Raw genomic sequence first — 16982 nt, 5'->3', positions numbered from 1 at the left:
ATTTCCTAGCAACAGCACCTCTCTTTTCCTTCCCAACTTTTAGACATCTGTAACCAGATCTTTATCTAGTTCCTCCAATTGTGTTGGAGGTCTGTAGACAACACTCATGTGGATAGAGGTTCCATCATTTCTTTTCAAGGTGATCCATATCACTTCTTCCTTTCCTCAGACCCCTGGCATTTCAGTTGCTATGATATCATTTCTCACATACAGAGCTACTCCTCCACCTTTGTGATCACTGATCATCTCTATTCTTCCTAAATAGATTGTAGCCTGGTATGTTTGCATCCCATTCATGGGAATCACTGAACCATGTCTCCATGATAGCAACAATGTCTAAGTCTGCCTCTAACATCAGGGCTTGAAGATCATGAACTTTGTTGCTTAGACTGTGAGCATTTGTGGTTATCGCTTTCCAGCTACATTTCAGTGACAGTCTCATCTTCTGTTTAGTTTTTTTCTTTAGTCTCACTTCCTATTGTGTTGGTAAGAAGTGATTTGCTAAGATAGTTGTTTTCATTAATACTGTCACACACTACTGTCAAAATTACCAGGTAAGGACTAATTTTACCTTTCATAGCATCCTACAGATCAATCCAGAGACTTGGGGGATGTACCAAAGCAGTCCTCAAGTGGGACGGACACTGCAATTCCAGCAGCCAGGACTGAAGCTCCAAAAGCCGCATCTGCATGCACCACCATGTCCAGTATATAATGCTTAGAGAAGGTATGTACTGAAGACCAAGTGGCCGATTTGCAAATCTCATCCAAGGAAATTAAGCTGAATTCGGCGAAAGAAGTCATCTGCACTGGATTCAGCGATATAAGTCACTATGCTGTCACCTGCAAAAGTGGAGACTTCCCCATAGAGAGGTAAGCCGAAGAAATTGCCTCCCTCAGCCAGCGGGCCACCGTGGCTTTCCAGACCAAATTCCCTTTCTTGGGACCAGCAAACAGGACGAAGAGATGATCAGAACAACGGAAATCATTGGTGACCTCCAGGTAGCAGAGAAGAATGACCACACATCCAGGCAGCGCAGGGCCCAGAATTTGGTTGGATAATCCTCCCAGTGAAAGGCCGGGAGAAAGTGGCTGATTCAAGTGAAAAAAAACCACCACCTTAGGCAGGAATGATGGAACCATCCTAATAGAGCCTCCCACTTCCGTGAAATGGAGAAAAGGATCTCTGCAAGACAGGGTCTGCAGCTCTGATTTTTGCCTAGCTGAAGCAATGGCAGCAAAAAATACTGTGTTTAACGTAAGGTCTTTCAAGGATAAATGGTCCAAAGGCTCAAAGGGAGGCCTCTGTAACGTGCACAGAACCAGATTAAGATTCCAAGCTGGAACAAAGTGTAAATTCTGCGGGTGTAGGTGGTTTACTCCCCGGAGGAAGCGCACAATGTCCAGGTGGGACACCAGAGAGGAAACCTGAAGGCACCCCAAAAACAGGCCAAAGCAGCGACTTGAACTTTCAAAGAGCTCAGCGAGACAGACTTATCAAGGCTGTCCTGCAAAAAGGCCAGAATGGACATCACTGAGGCCGAAGTAGCAGAAATAGCATCTATCCCACTCATAACTAAACTCATGGAAGGCATAGTAATGAAACAACTTACCGAATACCTAAATAAACATTCAATTCTCCACGAGTCTCAATTAAGATTCCGGTCAAATCACAGCACCGAAACTGTTCTAGTGTCAGCAATGAATTCATTTAAATACACAATCGCAAAGGGCAACAACATACTCCTCTTACAATTCGGCATGTCCAGTGCCTTTGACATGGTTGACCATGAAATATTACTACATATACTAGAATACTTCGTAATAGGAGGCACAGTTCTCAAATGGTTCAAAGGATTCCTGACCACGAGATCATACCAAGTAACAACGAACGCGGACAGATCACTCCCATGGACACCTGAATGTGGAGTACCCCAAGGATCCCCCCTCTCACCAACCTTATTCAACCTGATGATGATACCTTTGGCAAAACTACTAGCCAATCAAAACCTCAACCCCTACATATATGCAGATGACGTCACGATCTACATCCCATTCAGACACGATCTAAATGAAATCACTAACGAGATTAACCAAAGCCTCCAAATAATGCACACCTGGGCAGATGCATTCCAGCTGAAATTTAATGCAGAAAAAAACACAATGTCTTGTCCTCACCTCACAACATAACACAAAAAACTTCTCCACCATAACCACACCATACTGTTCTCTGCCTGTTTCTCAAAACTTGAAAATCCTAGGAGTCACCATTGATCAAAACCTTACTCTCGATGCCCACGTCAAAAACACGACGAAAAAGATGTTCTACTCCATGTGGAAACTCAAAAGAGTAAAACCTTTCTTCCCGAGATACATATTCCATACCCTGGTAATAAGTCATCTTGATTACTGCAATGCACTGTACGCAGGCTGCAAAGAGCAGAACATCAAGAAACTCCAAACTGCCCAGAATACTGCTGCCAGACTCATATTTGGAAAAACTAAATATGAAAACACAAAACCCTTGAGAGAGAAACTTCACTGGCTCCCACTTAAGGAACGTATTGCATTCAAGATCTGTACGATGGTACACAAAATCATTCATGCAGACGCCCCAATCTACATGCTAAACCTCGTGGACCTACCTCCCAGAAACGCCACAAAATTATCTCGCAAATTTCTCAACCTGCACTTCCCCAGTTGCAAAGGACTAAAATACAAGCTGATGCATGCTACCACCTTCTCTTACATGAGCATGAAGATATGGAACGCACTAACCAGAGACCTGAAAATTATCAACGAAACAACTAACTTTCGCAAATCCCTCAAGACATATCTCTTCAACAAAGCCTACAATGAAAACCCAAAATTTCACTAATCCACTTCTGAAAAAAACCACCTTCTACTATATCTAATAGATTCCTTCCTCCTTCTCTTTACCTACTTCCATTAACTAATCTCTGCTCAATAATAAATGTACCTGACATCCAAGATTACATGTGTTAACAAACTATGTAAGTCACATTGAGCCTGCAAATAGGTGGGATAATGTGGGATACAAATGCAATAAATAAAAAATAAATAAAGAAAGAAAGACCGGTCGCAGAGCACCAAGACTCAAATGTCCACCAGACTCGGCAATATGTTGTCAACGTTGAGCGCTTCCATGCCTGTAGCATCGTGGTAACCACCCTGTCCAGTTAACCCTCTTCAATCCAAGACCCAAACTCAACTGGTGTCCAAGATTGTAATGAAATCTTCCAACAATGGGATTTCGAATGGCCACGTCCGAATGCCACCCACAGAAAAGGCCACACACTTGACCTGCTAACCCATAAATTCGCATCAGACCAAATCATTAAAGTCATTGACCACAAATGGACGGAAATTCCATGGTCAGATCACTTCAAATTAAATTTGACCCTACATTGGCTGAAGAATGAGCATCTCAAAGCAGATGAAAAAAAATCTTATCAAACCAGAGGTAAAGTGGACACAACTGCATTCTGGCAAACAATTTACGTCAACAATTGGTCTATTCCATCTGATTCCATCAACTATCTTGCAGATTGGGAATCGAAATGTATCACCGTTCTAAATAAGTTAGCTCCTTTACGAACAAAAACCATTCACAAACCAAACAGGACCCCATGGTTCAACGAAAATGTGAAACAATTAAAATGTAGAACCAGACAACTCGAACGAGCCTGGAGAAAAAACAAAAACGATCAAAATCTAAACACTTGGAAAGAATCACATAGAAAATACAAATATGAAATAAAAAAATCCAAACAGAACTACTATAATGAACAACTGACTACAAAGACATGAAAAAGTTATACAAGCTATTGGATAAATTACTAGACACAAAACCAGTGTCCTCAACAAAATCAGGAATCCCAACAGCAGACAATCTTGCTAACTACTTCAAAGGCAAAATTGTCAATCTACACAAAAATATGTCACAAGACTACACCAACCTTGATATCTTCCTTAATGAGCTAGACCCATGCTCAAAAGAATACCCAGCCGACCAAACTTGGACAAATTTCGCCCAGATCACACAAGAAACAATAGCACTAGCAACCAATAAGATCTCTACAGCCTACTGTCAATTGGACACCTGTCCCAATTATCTAATGACCCCCCCCCACACACACTCAATTCATCACTGAATGTACCTCCCACCTCAACTTCTTGTTCCAGCATGGCATATTCCCCAAAGACAAAGGTAATATACTACTCACACCATTACCAAAAGACACCAAAAAGAAAACTAACGATATCACCAACTACCTACCTGTGGCATTCATCCCACTTACAACCAAACTGATGGAAAGCATTGTAGCTAAACAACTTAATGAATACATTGACAATTTCTCAATCCTTCATGAATCAGTCGGGCTTCAGATCCCTCCACAGTACGGAAACTGTTCTGGTAACTCTCCTGGCCAAGTTCAAAAACGAAATCGCATTAGGTAAAAACAGACTCCTCTTGCAATTCGACTTGTCAAGCACATTCGATATGGTTGACCACTATATACTATTAAGAATACTCGACAAGATAGGCATAGGAGGGAATATACTCAAATGGATCAAGGGTTTCCTAACCACAAGATCTTATCACGTAAAAGCAAACTCAAACATATCACCATCATGGAGTACCGATTGTGGAGTACCCCAGGGTTCACCTCTCTCACCCATATTATTTAATCTGATGATGATCCCCCTTGCTCATGCCCTATACAAGCATAATCTTAATCCTTTTCTGTTTGTCACCATTTACATACCGTTCAACTCTAATCCAACAGAAATCACTGTTGCAATAAAGACTAGTTTAAGCTTAATGGATGCCTGGGCATCGGCATTCAAACTCAACAAGGAAAAAGCTCACTGCCTTACTCTCTCTTCTCACCACAAAACAAACCTCCCTTCATCCATAAAAACCCCAGAACATACTATCCCAATATCAGACAAACTGAAGATCCTTGGAATTACTATTGACACCAACCTAACCCTGAAGAGCCAATCCTCTGCCACCACAAAGAAAATGTTCCATGCAATGTGGAAACTCAAACGGATCAAACAATTCTTCCCAAGGGAAACTTTCCGTAACAAAATTCAAACAATGGTACTATCACATGTTGACTACTGTAACACCGTATATGCAGGATGCAAAGAACAGATCTTAAGGAAACTCCAGACTGCGCAGAACACAGCAGCAAGCTGAAGAGTAGTAAATCACCGGGACCTGATGGTATTCATCCCAGAGTATTAATAGAACTAAAAAATGAACTTGCGGAGCTACTGTTAGAAATATGCAATCTGTCCCTAAAATCGAGTGTAGTACCGGAAGACTGGAGGGTAGCCAATGTTACTCCGATTTTTAAGAAGGGTTCCAGAGGAGATCCGGGAAATTATAGACCGGTGAGTCTGACGTCGGTGCCGGGCAAGATGGTGGAGGCTATTATTAAGAATAAAATTGCAGAGCATATACAAAAACATGGACTGATGAGACAAAGTCAGCACGGATTTAGTGAAGGGAAGTCTTGCCTCACCAATCTAATGCATTTTTTTGAGGGGGTAAGCAAACATGTGGACAATGGGGAGCCGGTTGATATTGTATATCTGGATTTTCAGAAGGCGTTTGACAAAGTGCCGCACGAAAGACTCCTGAAGAAATTGCAGAGTCATGGAATCGGAGGTAGGGTATTATTATGGATTAAGAACTGGTTGAAAGATAGGAAGCAGAGAGTAGGATTGCGTGGCTAGTTTTCTCAGTGGAGGAGGGTAGTTAGTGGGGTCCCGCAGGGGTCTGTGCTGGGTCCGTTGCTTTTTAATGTATTTATAAATGACCTAGAGATGGGAATAACTAGTGAGGTAATTAAATTCGCCGATGACACAAAATTATTCAGGGTCGTCAAGTCGCAGGAGGAATGTGAACGATTACAGGAGGACCTTGCGAGACTGGGAGAATGGGCGTGCAAGTGGCAGATGAAGTTCAATGTTGACAAGTGCAAAGTGATGCATGTGGGTAAGAGGAACCCGAATTATAGCTACGTCTTGCAAGGTTCCGCGTTAGGAGTTACGGATCAAGAAAGGGATCTGGGTGTCGTCGTCGATGATACGCTGAAACCTTCTGCTCAGTGTGCTGCTGCGGCTAGGAAAGCGAATAGAATGTTGGGTGTTATTAGGAAGGGTATGGAGTCCAGGTGTGCGGATGTTATAATGCCGTTGTATCGCTCCATGGTGCGACCGCACCTGGAGTATTGTGTTCAGTACTGGTCTCCGTATCTCAAAAAAGATATAGTAGAATTGGAAAAAGTACAGCGAAGGGCGACGAAAATGATAGTGGGGATGGGACGACTTTCCTATGAAGAGAGGCTGAGAAGGCTAGGGCTTTTCAGCTTGGAGAAGAGACGGCTGAGGGGAGATATGATAGAAGTGTATAAAATAATGAGTGGAATGGATCGGGTGGATGTGAAGCGACTGTTCACGCTATCCAAAAATACTAGGACTAGAGGGCATGAGTTGAAGCTACAGTGTGGTAAATTTAAAACGAATCGGAGAAAATTTTTCTTCACCCAACGTGTAATTAGACTCTGGAATTCGTTGCCGGAGAACGTGGTACGGGCGGTTAGCTTGACGGAGCTTAAAAAGGGGTTAGATAGATTCCTAAAGGACAAGTCCATAGACCGCTATTAAATGGACTTGGAAAAATTCCGCATTTTTAGGTATAACTTGTCTGGAATGTTTTTACGTTTGGGGAGCGTGCCAGGTGCCCTTGACCTGGATTGGCCACTGTCGGTGACAGGATGCTGGGCTAGATGGACCTTTGGTCTTTCCCAGTATGGCACTACTTATGTACTTATGTAGACTCAGTTTCGGAAAGACAAGATTCGAAAGTGCGAAACCCCTATGCGAAATACTGCACTGGCTACCAATCAAGGAACAAATAGCCTTCAAAATTTGCACTCTGGTCCACAAAATAATCCATGGTCTGGCCCCAACCTACATGACTGAACTTATCGACTTACCAACTAGAAACATCATCGAATCATCAAGAACGTTTCTAAACCTGCATTACCCAAACTGTAAAGGCCTAAAATACAAATCAACATATGCATCCAGCTTTTCCTACATTTGCATCCAGCTCTGGAACACTTTATCTAGAACATTAGAACTGCGAACACCCATGTAAAATTTCAAAAAGACCTCAAGACTCACCTCTTCCGGAAAGCCTACCCAGCAGACCCGAACTAATTCATGAACAATGCGTCACATCTTTCGATCTAAGAAATGAACAATACCCCTTCCACATAATCCTATTACTTCAAACTGTATGAATTTTACCACTCCAGTTATAATTAAGTGTACTTCTACCCTTATCCTAATCTGTATTGCTACTATATATTCGTCCCAGAGTTGTATTCTCTTTTCCGGAACCTTATCAGCTTCCTTGCACCTACTGTTACTCTGTTTTCCAATCTGTATATATTCCCGGAGTTGATACTCTCCTCTCCGGAACCTGTAAGCCACATTGAGCCTACTGCTATGTGGGAAAATGTGGGATACAAATGTTATAAATAAATAAATAAATAAATCGCGCCCTCTCAAGAGCCACACCGTAAGACCAAAGAAGGAGGAAAGAGGGAGGGATCCTCCATGGCGACTGGCCCCTGCATCAGAAGGCTGCACTGAGCTGACAGCCACAGAGGGCTGTCGGCCTGCAGGTGGATCAGATTTGCATACCACGGGCGCCTGGGCCAATCCGGGACCACAAAAATCACCAGATCTGGATGCTGCGCAATGCGCCCCACGATCCACCCCACCATGGGCCACAGCAAGAACACACAGAGAAGAAGGGACGTGGGCCAATGCTGGAGAAGCGCATCGATTCCTTCTGAGCCGAACTCCCTGCCCCTGCTGAAGAAGCCGGGCACCTTTGCATTGGCTGCGTGGCCATAAGATAGTTCACTGTAACTCTCCAGAGCTCTGAGATCTGAGAAAATGTCTATCCCGAGAGCTTCCATTCCCCCAGGTTCAGCGAGTTGTGACTGAGAAAATCTGCCTGCATGTTCTGAGATCCTGCAAAGTGTGCTGTCGAGAGCAGGGAAAGGTGTTTCTTCGTCCATAGGCAGAGGAAGGACACCTCCCTCACTAAAGGAGCGCTCTTGGTGCCCCCCTGCCTGTTGACATACGCCACCACCATAGCATCATCAGAGAGGACACAGAACAGCTTGTCTTGAAGAAGGAGCACAAACTCCCAAACCGGATTGCGCACAGTTCCAGCCGGTTGATCGTTCAGGACGCTTCCACCAATGCCTGTCAAACCGGGCATAGCCACCAACGCTTGGCAAACCGGGCATGTGTCGATCACGACCAATGGCTGAGTAGCGACAGCTGGAGAGGTAGTAAATGACTCCTGGCCCACAGAACCAGGTTCAACGTGGCAGCCATGGAGCCCAGTACATGCATGTAATCCCACAGGGGCTGGCACTAGAAGGAGGCTCTCCAATTGACTCTGGAGCAGCAGCCAGCGAGCCTCCAGGAGGGACAGCGTCCCTTCTCGAGTGCTGAAAATCACCCCCAGGTACTCCAGAGATTGCGAGGACAGGTAGCTCTTGGGCAGATTGACTATCCAATCCAGAGATAGCAGGAGACCGACCACCCTCTCCATCACTCGCAAGCTCTCCTTGTAGGACGACGCCCGAATCAGCCAGTCTTCCAGGTAGGGATTCTTCTTTTTGGAGGAAGGCCGCGACGACCATATGATCTTAAAAGGTTCTGGGTGCTGTCGCAAAACCGAAGGGTATAGCCTGGAACTGAAAATACTGACCCAGCACTGCAAACCAGAGGAAACGCTAGTGAGGAGTCTAAATGGGGATGTGCAAATAGGCCTCCTTGAGGCCGAGAGAGGTCAGGAACTCCCCCAGCTGAACCACCGCAATGACAGAACGCAAGGTCTCCATCTGAAAATGCTGTGAAAGTGCCTTGTTGATGGCTTTGATATTGAACGCGGGGCGAAGAGACCCATCCTTCCTGGGCACCACAAAGTAAATGGAGTAGTGGCCGAGACCAAGCTCCAATGGTGGCACGGATAAAACAGCACTGAGGACCAAAACTGAGAGAGTCTCTCCGACTGCCGCCACTTTGGCAGCAGCCTTGCAAGGTGACTCCAAGAAAAAATCCACCACAGGATGAGTGGCTTGAGTTTGTAACCGTCCTGAATGACCTCCAAGATCCATTCGTTTGAAGTAACACTAGCTCATTCCCCCAGAAAACGGGACAGCCATCCCCCTATAACTGGCAGGGGATGGACCAGGCCCCATCACTTTGTCTTTGTGGCAGGCACAGCTTGAAAGGAGAAGACACCAGTGCGCTGCTCCCCTCCCCCCCCAAAAGGGCTGCTGCTTCTGCTGAAAATGAGATCTCTGAAATGAGCCAGAACAGCCTGGCCAATAATGCTTCACTTCCCTGAAACGGGAAACTCGCCTTAGGTTTATCTTCTGGCAGGCATCAACCTTTAGATTTACCAACATCCTTAACAATCTTTTCCAGATCCTCCCCAAAAAGCAGCTTGCCTCGAAAAGGCAACTAAGCCAGGTGAAACTTGGAGACCTGTATCAGCTGCCCAATGCCGCAGACAAAGCCAGTGGTGAGATGTCACTGCCAAGAAAACCTCCTTGGCCAATGCTCGGAGATTGTAAAGAAGGTTCACCATATATGCTAGATCAGCCTCCAGGGACAGCAAGGAGCTAACCAGATCATCTACCGAAGTAGCTTTCTGCACCCAAGAGAGACACGCCCAACTGACACTTGGAGAGATAAGGCTGCCACTTCGAAGGGCATTTGAAGGGAAGATTCTAACTTCTAGTCCTGGGGATCTTTAAGAGCCATGCCACCCTCCACGAGTAAAGTGGTCTTCTTCGTGACCCCTGTAATTAAGGAATCCACCGTGGGAGCTGCAAGGACTCCCATTTCCCCGTAGGTAGTGGGTAGAGGCATGCTATAATCTGCGCCACATGTAAACCGGCATCCGGCGTATCCCATTTTGTCGAGATGAGGACCTTCATGGCCTCATGAATATGAAAGGTTCTAGAGACCTTATAGTCTCTGACATAATAGAAGGGGCAGAAGTTGCTACGTACGAAAACTCTGGTGAAAAGATGTCCAAGACTTCAAGCGCCCAGATAATAAGGGCTGAAAGCTCTTCCTTCTTAAAGAGCCGTGCTGCTGTGTGGTCATCACCCTCTTCCTCTGGCCACTCCCTTTCCTCCAGCATGTCCAAAACAGCTAGTAGAGAATCACTGGAGGACTGGCTGTCATCTACGTATAAGGCCATGAAGGCCCCAACCAGGTCCCGCAGAGCCTCAAAACGTGGCTGTTTAGGTACCAGCAGTGGCATGAGACTAAGGGACCCCTGGGAGCCAGGTAGAAGTGAAGAAACCTGGGGCCTTCTAGGAAAAAAAACTTTGTGCATTAAAAGCACAAATTCTGGGGAGAACGGGGCATCTTCCACCCCCAAGCCCCTGCCCCCCAAGGATCTGAAATCAGGTGGGCAGAAGGCAGGAGAGGGCTCCAGCTGATTTTTCCTATCAGCGCCTCAGAGGCTGCAGCCGCATACGGAGGAACAGAAAAAATAGTGTTCACAGGAGAGCGCGAAGATGAAAGGCGGAGGCTCCAGCACCTCTGCACTTTCTCCCAAACTAGGCCTCCTGCCGATGCCCGACTGTGGTGGACTTTTCACGGTTTCCAGCGAACATGCTGCACAGGTTCCCAAAGCTGCTCTCCAGTTCTCACACCGGAAGCAGTGCTTAGCAGCTCTGATCCTCCGCTTGAGGTATTTTTTCCCCATAGGCTCAACAGCTGAGGCTTACTTTTATTTTTCTAAGAGGCAGGAGAGATAAACTGGAGCCAGACACTCAGGGAATTTCAACCCAGGCAAACAGAGGGGGCCAGCGGGGGGAGGAAAGGGAGGGCCCTGGTACCACCAGGTGTGCCCTATCAATCCCAAGGCAGGGAGACCTCAACCCCAAAAAAGGCTCAACTTGACTCGGGTGACAGGCCAGGAGTCAAATCAATTCAGAGCTGCACAGGTATGACCCTCCACCTGCTAGACAGAAAGAACACTGAGGTTAAGGTGGCTGCACATGACCACATATAGCAAATCTCGGAAGTTCTCTCAACAAGGAAAAAGCTCACTGCCTTATTCTCTCTTCTCACCACAAAACAAACCTCCCTTCATCCATAAAAACCCCAGAACATACTATATATATATATATATATATATATATATATATATATATATATATAAACAATTTCTACCTCCAACGTTCTGAAGCTCACTCCTTAGCAGTGAAGCCCTGTAGTGTTCCTAGGCTCTCAGTACCAGTCATAGACCCGCCCTGAGCCCCACCCCCCACATAATTCGCACCTCCAATGTTCTGAAGCTTCCTCCGTGCCACTGAAGCCCTGTAGTGTTCATAACCTCTCAGCACCACTCATACAGCCGCACTCAGCCCTGCCCCCGCACAATGTCACTCACCACGCAGCCCTACTTCATGCCACACAGCCACTCACAGCACCCCTCTCACTCCCGCTCCATCCAACCTGCGCTGTGTATAAGTAAGGGGGCGTGAGCAGCGGTCCGGAAATGCAGTTCTACAACAGCGTGCTAACACAGTAAATGTCCTGGGGCCGCCTTCAAAGTGCCCTTGTCTGGCGCCGATGAGAAGACCCCTGAAGAGATGGCAGGGGCAGGGAGCCTAAAGGGAGAGACAGACGTCAGCCAGCCAGAGGAGCACAGAGTGGCTGGCCCAACCTGAGGAGGCAGACTCCGGTTGCAAGCGACCAATCTGGGCGTGGGGGCGTGACCAAATTTCCCGCGCCTGGAAGAGAAGCACTCCCCCTGGGATGCCGGCAATGCCAAAATGTCCGGCGTTCCCCGGTTGGCGATAGCGGTGCGCCAGCGTCGCCAGGAAGACCTGCAGAACAAGCGGGGTGAGACAAGAGGAGTCGGAGCATCAGCCTCGCCCGCAAGGTCAACGCTCCTCAACACCCAGCAGTTACAAGACCGGCAGACTAACATCACCGGTAACGGCGCCACAACCACCCTCCCCTGAAATCCATTCGCCGCCTCCATCACACAATGACTACTACTACTACTTAGCATTTCTATAGCGCTGCCAGGGTTATGCAGCGCTGTACAAGTTTAACATGGGGAAGGACCGTCCCTGCTCAAAAGAGCTTACAATCTAAAGGTTACAAACTATGTAGTCAGTGTAGGTATGAATGGGGAAGGTGGTTATGCGCCAAAAGCAAGGGAGAAGAGATGGGCTTTGAGTAAGGACTTGAAGATGGACAGGGAGGGCGCATGACGTCTGGGCTCGGGAAGGCTGTTCCAGGCATATGGTGATGCGAGGCAGAAGGGGCGGAGTCTGGAGTTAGCGGTGGTGGAGAAGGGTACAGATAGGAGTGATTTGTCCTGAGAGCGGAGGTTACGGGTGGGAACATACGGGGAGAGGAGGGTAGAGAGGTACTGGGGGGCTGCAGATTGAGTGCATCTGAAGGTTAAAAGGAGAAGCTTGAACTGTATATGGTAGCGGATCGGGAGCCAGTGAAGTGACTCTCCCAACGTCACTGGCACAACAAACCTCCCTTCCAGTTCCACGGACTACCCTCATTACCAGTTACAGCGTCCACCCTCGCTCCCTCCCTCCCAAGTAACCTCCAAGTAACAGGGACCCCCTCCCTCCCTTCCTCACAGCTCCAGGGTCGTCACAAAATGAAGGGGGAAAAAAACCCTTCTGGTACGGGACTAACAAAAAGGAAAAGGTGAGCAAGTAGTGAGCTCATGGCAGACAGGATGGGGAGCAATAAGGAAAAGGATGATGCACTGAGGATGAGGAACCTGATGGAAAAAGGGGGAATTGATGTGGAAGGGAGTGCCCACACACAGCCTCACATACAGACACTGACAGACAGACAGACACACACACACAGCATGTGACCAAAACAGCTGGGATGGGCACAGAGGAAGGAAAGAATGGAAAACCAGATTGGGGACTGGGGGAACACCAGTGATTGATTGGGATGATGGAGATGGGAACTTGCACATTGGGTGAAAAGGGTAAGCAAGTAGTGAGCTCATGGCAGATAGGATAGGGAGCAATAAGGAAAAGGATGATGCACTGAGGATGAGGAACCTAATGGAAAAAGGGGAAATTGATGTGGGAGTGCCCAAACACAGCCTCACACACACACAGCATGTGGCCAAAACACGTAAACCACAAAAAGAAAACTCACACACACTCTCTCTGGAGGCTGGGATGGGCACAGAGAAAGGAAAGAATGGAAAAGCAGATTGGGGATTAGGGGAACACCAGTGATTGATTGGGAGGATGGAGATGGGAACTTTGTCCCATACTTTGTGTTATCTCTGTGATACTTTGTACCATACCTTGTAAGCCGCACTGAACCTGCTATCAAGCAGGAAAGAGCGGGGTATAAATGCTATAAATAAATAAATAAACTTGCACATTGGGTGAAAAGGGTGAGGAAGTAGTGAGCTAATGCCAGACAGGATGGGGAGCAATAAGGAAAAGGATGATGCACTGAGGATGAGGAACCTGATGGGGAAAAGGGGGAACTGATGTGGAAGGGAGTGCCCACACACTGTCTCACACACACACACTGTCTGACTGACACACACACGCAGCATGTGTCTCTCTATCACACAAATAATGTGTCTTGGTCTCACACTCTCTCTCTCTCTGACAAACACTCTTTTTCTGTCTCAACCACACACACAACAACATAATTGCAATTACATCATCATTATCCTAGCGCCCGTTTCATTTCTTTCAGAAACGGGCCTTTTTTTTACTAATATATAAATATATATATAAATATATGTATACATATACATAAAGCTTCTTAGGGTCTAGGAGCCAGCCCAATAATCTAGGTGCCAGATTTGTAACAACTGGAATTTTTATTCATTTATACACATTTATTAATTGCATAGTCATTATGTGCTCAAGATGATGAACAGCAAGTTATTTAACTCAGTAGCAGGAAGGAGTTGCTCTCCCCTTCACCCACAGCTTACCATCTGGCAATAGAGAGGCTTTAGCCTGTGGTTGGTGGGGCAATGAGAGAGAAGCCAAAGCTGAAGCTACTAAGGGGGGTGGGATGGTGCACCCACCTACCTATTCCCAAAAGCTGCAGCCTTAGCCTCTCCCTATTGCCTACCTGCCCTGGGCAGCTGCAATTCTCTCCCCACTGCTAGTCCTATCCATCCCAGCAAACACAGCCACTGTTCATCACCTACTCAGCCACCCCAGCAGCAGCCTTGGCTCACATCCCCATCAGTAGCCTCTGAATCTCTCCTCTACCCCCCCCCCCCCCCCCCAGAAAACAGTACCTTCTCTCAATTCCCACTCCCCTCCCTCCAAAAAATATCCAGATTCTTAAAAAAATGTAAACTTGTCCTACCAAAAGAGCTGTGGGAGAATTGCCTCCAGAACAATGCTCCTTATGGGTTGCTTTTGCGGTTTATTTTTATTTATTTATTTCCAGACACTTGATATACCACAAACTGAGCCTGTACAGGCAACTAAGTTCCAAGTACCCTTCTGATCACGGTGGCTCCAATTTCGGCTGCTTCTCCAGGGTGAATACCTCAGAATGTTTTCTCTCTGCACCTCCCCGCACACATCCCCATAATTTTCCCTCAGGATCTAGTACATCTGCCCCCAGCCCCCCTCCCCCAGGATTCAGCACATCTGCTCCCAGCTCTCCTCCCCCAGGGTCCAGCACATCTGCTCCCAGCCCCCCTTCCCTCCCCCAAGTTCCAGCACATCTCCCTCCAGCCACCACTTCCCCTCCCTCAGAGTCCAGCATGTCTCCTCCAGCTACCCCTCCCCCTCCCAAGAGTCCATAACGTATCCCTCCAGCCACCCCTTCCCCTCCTCCCCACAAAGGTCCAGCACGTCTCCCTCCAGCCACCCCTTCTCCTCCCCAAGGGTCCAGTTGTGGGGACAAAAACAGCCCTACATGGTAGTATGTGCAGCGCTACATGGTACTGTTCAGCTTTTAAACCTGAACTTTAGAATTGCAGACTTTGGCCAATTCCATTTTTTCTTGCTGAAGCCTGTTGTTTAGGGCCTTGCGGTATTAAATCTCCAAGAACTGCTGGAAATTCCCTTGTCAACTTGAGCTGACATAATGGCTGGAGAAGCCGAGTGCAACAAGATGTTGTGGCTATGAATAGTGTATTTTCTGCTGAAAAGGGCTCCGTTCTGAATGTGATGTAATGTTTGGTTCCCTGAAGCACTGATCTTGTGGTTAAAGTGCTCTTCAATGTGGTGCTAGTGGGACAATAATGTGGCCCTTAGAGTCACAACATGTGAGCCAAACATGTTGTTATGCATTGTTATGCAACTACAGGAAGGACAAGTATATTTATTTATTTGTTGCATTTCTATCCCACATTTTCCCACCTATTTGCAGGCTCAGTGTGGCTTACATTATTCCGTCATGGTGATCGCCATTTCTAGGATGAGAAATACAAAGTGGAATTGCATTAAAGTTCATAAATGACAGAGTAAATTAAGCAGTAAAGTACAGAGAATTCACTCCGGATATTGTTAAAACAAAACTGTTTCTTGTGGAAAAGAAACCTATTCATATGTCATCACCCAGCTGTAGTTGAGCTCTTTTTGGACTGTAAGAGAGTCTGAAAAACTACGATCGGGTTGGTTGCTGTTGGATTCCATCTGAACTGTGGCCTGCATCTGCTGACCTGACTGAGGAGCATCCTGCTATCTCCTGGACATCCACATCATTCAAGGTAGTATGTTCTGCTATGTACCTTTGTGTAGCATGATGAGTTTACAGAAATAGGCTGCATTAAGAGCCTAAGGGGGATGTGCATTCACTTTGTGCTATTCTCATGATAAAGTCACTGCTGTTTCATAACATTTGCATTTCCATGCTATTCTGCTGCTACTGTAAATAAAAGAGCACCTTCTATTTTTAAAATACCCTTGGTGTGGAGATAGTTCTTTATATTATTTAGACATAGTGGGCTTGGATCTAAGGCTAAAGGGGAACACATTTGTTTGTGACACTTTCCTCACTAATGTTAGTTCTGTTTAGGACCCATTTTTCAGAATTTAAACTAAGTCTCAGGTACCCAAATAACACCCCCAAAGGTGTGTTATCTGTATTGCGCTTACACAGCACATCTCCCTCCAGCCACCCCCCTCCAATCACCTCAGGGTCCAGCACATCTTCCTCCATAATGTCTTCCTCCAGCCACCTCTTCCCCTCCCCCAGGGTCCAGCATATCTCCCTCTAGAACATCTTCTTACAGCCCTCCAGGGTCCAGTACATCTATCCCCAGCCCCCCCTCCTCCAAGGTCCAGCAGATCTCCCTCCAGCCCCCCTCCCCCAGGGTCCAGTATATCGTCTTCCAGTACATCTTCTTCCAGTCACCCCTTCCCCTCTCCCAGAGTCCAGCACATCTCCTTCCTTCCTTCCCTCCTTCCACTGGGTCCAGCACATCTCCCTCTAGAACAGCCCCCCTCCAGCACATCTACCCCCAGGTCCCCTCCCCCAGGGTAAAGCAGATCTCCCTCCAGCCCCCTCCCCTCCCCCAGGATCCAGCACATCTTCTTTCAGGCACCCCTTCCCCTCTCCCATGGTCCAGCAATCTCCCTCCAGCTCCCCCCTTCCCCAGGGTCCAGCACATCTAACCCCAGCCCCCTCCTCCACAGACCAGATCTCCCTCCAGCCCCCTTCCCCTCCTCCAGGGTCCAGCACATCTTCTTTCAGCCATCGCTTCCCATCCCAGGGTCCAGCACATCTCCCTCCAGCCCCCCCATTCCTCAGGGTCCAGAACATCTCCTTCCATCCCCCCTCCCGCAGGGTCCAGCACATCTAACCCCAGCCCCCTCCTCCACAGACCAGCAGAT

This window comes from Microcaecilia unicolor, chromosome 7 (assembly GCF_901765095.1).
Source record: "Microcaecilia unicolor chromosome 7, aMicUni1.1, whole genome shotgun sequence".
Lineage (NCBI taxonomy): Eukaryota > Metazoa > Chordata > Amphibia > Gymnophiona > Siphonopidae > Microcaecilia > Microcaecilia unicolor.
Note: the sequence above shows the minus strand (reverse complement) of the source record.